Source organism: Scyliorhinus canicula, chromosome 1, assembly GCF_902713615.1.
Source record: "Scyliorhinus canicula chromosome 1, sScyCan1.1, whole genome shotgun sequence".
Taxonomy (NCBI): domain Eukaryota; kingdom Metazoa; phylum Chordata; class Chondrichthyes; order Carcharhiniformes; family Scyliorhinidae; genus Scyliorhinus; species Scyliorhinus canicula.
The window spans coordinates 92,972,847-92,977,573 of NC_052146.1; positions in this window are offsets into that span (position 1 = coordinate 92,972,847).

Below are 4,727 nucleotides of genomic sequence, written 5' to 3' on the forward strand. Positions count from 1 at the left end.
GTAGTGGTGAGCTGTCTGCTTGAACACATGCAATCCATCTGGTGTAGGTACACCCACAGTGCTATTATGGAAGGAGGTCGAGGTTTTTGACCCAGTGACAGTGAAGGAACAGCAATATCTTTCCAAGTCAGGATGGTGTGAGGCTTGGATAGCAACTTGCAGCTGATGGAGTACCCATGCATTTGTTGCCTTTTTGGATGACAAAGGTCTGGGTTGGAATGTGCTTTTGATGGAGCCGTGTTGATTTGCTGCAGTGCATCTTACAGATGGTACATACTGCTGCCACTGTGCGTCGGAGGGAGTGAAACTTTCAGGTGTTGTGAGGAGTGCTAATGAAGCAGACTGCTTTGTCCTGGATGGTGTCGAGAATCTTGACTGTTGTTGAAGTTGCACTCATCAAGGCAAGGGGAGAGTATTGCATCACACCCGACTTGTGCCTTGTAGATGGCAGACAGGCTTAGGGAGTCAGGAGGTGAGTTACTCGCTGTAGGATTCCTAGCCCATGACCTGTTATTACAGCCACAGTATTTATATGGCGAGTTCAGTTCAATTGCTGATCAATGGTAACCTCCTGGAGGTTGATAGCTGGGGATTCAGTGTTGGTGTTGATGTTGAGTGTTGTGGGGTATGGTTAGATTTTCTCTTGTTGGAGATTGTCATTGACTGGCACTTCTGCAAGCATTCACTCCCTCCACAGGCAACCCACAGTAGCAGCGGTGTGTACAATCTACAGGAGGCACTGCATGAACTCCTTCAGTGAAGTTTGGGACTGCCTTGATTGGCCTCAACAACCACAATCATCTTCCTTTATGCTGGGTATGACTCCAACCAATGAAGAGTTTCCCTCGGTTCCCATTGATTCAGTTTTGCTTAGGCTTCTTGATGCCACAGTTGGTCAAATGCTGTTTTGGAGCACGATTCAGCGGGCAAATGTCCCGCTTTTGGACACATTTAGCAGGGTGTTTCCCGGTGGCTGCAGTCCCGAGAAATGGCACTTTGCTGTTTCTTTTGGCCTCGGAGAGTTTCTCCCCGTCAAGGCCGCACTTAGAGGGATTTCCTGCTGGCGAGCTGATGTTGGCAGCAGGAATGGCTGTTCGCAGATCAGGGCGCCATTTTGATTGGCCCTGGTGGAACCCAAAAATGGGCATTACTGAGCAGGTTATTGTTCAGTAAGTGCCGTTTGATAGCTCTGTCCACCTTCCCCCACTAGCTTGATGATCAAGAGTAGACTGATGCGGAAGTAATTGGACAGGTTGGATTTACCCTGTTCTTTGGGGCAAGACATACCTATGCCAGTTTGTAGCTGAACTGGAACTGCTTAGCTAGGGGCATGGCTGTTTTTTAAAATTCTTTGTGATATGGGTGTCGTTAGCAAGGCCAGCATTTTTTGCCCAATTGGCTCCATGGCAGCAGATTTCTTTCTCCAACCAGATGGGCTATTGTGAAGGTAATGATCATCGTTTGCCTTTTAATGCCAGAGTTTGTTATTGAATTCAATTATTCTGCCGTGGTGTGATTTGAATCTGGGTCCCCAGGGCATTCGTCTGGGTCTCTGGATTATTACTTCAGCGTCAATACCACTATGTCCCTGCCTTCCCTGGAGCATAAGTCTTCAGTACTACTGCCAGAATATTGTCAGGGCCCATAGCGTTTGCAGAATCCAGTGCCTTTTGCTGTTTCTTGATATCTCTTGGAGTGATTTGAATTGACTGAATGTTGACACCTGTGATCCTGGGGACTCAGTTGGAGACCAAGATGGGGATCATCCACCAAGATTGTTGCAGTGCTTCAGCCTTACTGGTTTAGGGCTAAATCGCTGGCTTTGAAAGCAGACCAAGGCAGGCCAGCAGCACGGTTCAATTTCCGTACCAGTCTCCCTGAACAGGCGGCGGAATGTGGTGACTAGGGACTTTTCACAGTAACTTCATTTGAAACCTACTTGTGACAATAAGCGATTTTCATTTCATTTCATTTTTCATAACGCTTTGACACTGGCGTGATTTCCCATTCAGATTACCCCTTCCCCCACTAAGGATGTAATGGGGTTCCCACTGTGAAAGGTCAGGAACCCCATTACCACACATTTAAATATTATTATCAGGCTTTGCCACTGTATTATGCTCGGATTGTTGGGGGGCATTATCAGTGGGGCTTCCATTGGGGAGGTTTGGGGTGGGGGGTGGTACACTGGAGGGGGGAGGGTCTGGAGTCCATGTGGGTGGACTCTTGAGACCACGGGTGGGGGGGGGGGGCGGACAGGGGTGGGGAGGGGTCCATGGAGTATATATTATTAAAAACTATTTCAGATTGGGGCATCCTTCAAAAAATGGCAGCCAATCTGTGAGGCGCTGAAGGTGGGTTCATTCAGAGCACCCCCCCCCCCCCTCCCCCCGCGACATCACGGGACCAGCTTCTAGGATTAATTTTGACAACATGCCTAAAAACAGGAAAAGCAAGTAGTGTGACCAACAGGATCATAGAATCCCTACAGTGCAGAGGAGGCCATTCAGCCCATCAAGTCAACATCAGCCCTCTAAAAGAACACAGTACCTAGGGTCAGCTCCCTGTAACCCCACCTAACCTGCCATCTTTTGGTCACTAAGGGCAAGCTTGGCACGGTCAATCTACTTAAGCGGCACATCTTTGAACTGTGGGAGGAAACTGGAGCACCCTGGAGGAAACCCACGCAGAAATGGGGAGAAAGTGCAAACTCAACACAGACTGTTATCCAAGGCCAGAATTGAACCTGGGTCCATGGCACTGTAAAGCAGCAGTGCTAACCACTGTGACTCTGTGCCACCCCTGCTATAGCCGACTTTTCCCACCTGATTTGCCACATTATCAAAAAAGGAAAACATTCTGCCCATGAAACAATAACAGGTACCCATGAAGAGTTTTTGAATTGTCATTCATTTTGGCCCCTTCAGGAAGAAAACCCGTTTGTCTTATATGTGGCTCCAGTCCTACCGTAGGGTTGACTATTAACTGTCCTTCAGAGTCATCTATCAAAGCAGGCAGTTGCCCAAAACACGGGTAATATATGACAATCAGTGACATCTACGTCCTAAGAACGAATATTTGAAAGAAAAATTACTGGTGAAAATTCACTCGTGATGTTTCTGGGTAGCAAGGTCAGCAGCCAGTCCCTTTCCACACTGTGGCAAAAAGTCATGACGTTTGCATGCTTGTATACTGGATGTCTTGTTATTCAGTGATCAAAACAATAAAACGGCAACACTAAATAACTCAGGCTGATAAAACAGTAACTTGCTGCTCGAAGAGAGAAATGCATTTTTGGTGCCACCACACTTCCAAATATAGAGCGGCATTTTCTTTGCTCATTTTTAATTCATGCTAAACAGCATGATAACATCAACACCTGTTGATGGAGGTATCATATTAGACCATTGCCATTATAGTCTTGTCTGTCAGTCAAAAAAAATACTCAGCAACACTTGCCTTAATTTCTTCAGAATGCAATAAAGCCCAGTCACATAAAAATCACTAAACTTGTAAAATGTATGTGCAGCAACACGTTTCAGACAGCACACATGAAAGACAACCTTAGTCAACAAATCCCATGGGCGGGATTCTCCGTTTTTGAGACGAAGAGCACGGTCTTCCAGCCACGCTGCGCCAGAAAAGCATCTCGCTGCAGTGCAACGTGGCCGGTGAAAGCAAGGAGAATCCCGCCCACACTGGGCAGGATCACTTTTTGGAAAATCTGCATATTACAGCGAGGCAGCTAGCTTTACTCTAATGTGCAAATTTCCAAGGTACCTGAGCATTTGGGATTCAATCCATTCACCTCGGTGACCTCAGGTGAGCGCAGTTTGGTACCGGTCCCCACAAATGGGAACCAGACAGAATGGCACTTAAGGCGAACAGAGGCCCCCAACTGCATGCTTTAGGGGCAGAGTGGTTCCCTGCCATTGCTGATTCCTCGTGGGTATCCTGGCTGTGGCACCTTGGCAGTGCCACCTGGGCGACAGTCTGGCACTGACAGCTGACAGAGGCACTGCAAAGGTGCCAGGTTGGCAGAGTCAAGCTGGCATTTTTTGCACATGTGCGATTGAGCTGGGGTTGCCCACCTTGGGTGTTGGGGAGTGCGAGGAGGGGGCCGGAGGACCCTCCCACGTTGGGATCGGGCTGGGGGAAGGTCGGGATCTGTTTTGTGGGTCACGGAAAATTTACAAATGGCGTCCCGATCTCTCACTACAACAGGCATTTCCGGCGAGTGCAGCTCCCTGTTGGAAAAAACAAGGCTATGTGTGGCCTTTAGGACATAGAACATTACAGCGCAGTACAGGCCCTTCGGTCCTCGATGTTGCGCCGACCTGTGACACCCCTCTAAAGCCCATCTACACTATTTCCTTATCGTCCATATGTTTATCCAATCACCATTTGAATGCATTTAGTGTTGGCGAGACCACTACTGTTGCAGGCAGGGCATTCCACGCCCTTACTACTCTCTGAGTAAATAACCTACCTCTGACGTCTGTCCTATATCTATCTCCCCGTCAATTTAAAGCTATGTCCCCTCGTGCTGGACATCACCATCTGAGGAAAAAGGCTCTCAATGTCCACCCTATCTAATCCTCTGATCATCTTGTATGCCTTAATTAAGTCACCTCTTAACCTTCTTCTCTCTAACAAAAACAGCCTCAAGTCCCTCAGCCTTTCCTCATAAGATCTTCCCTCCATACCAGGCAACATCCTTGTAAATC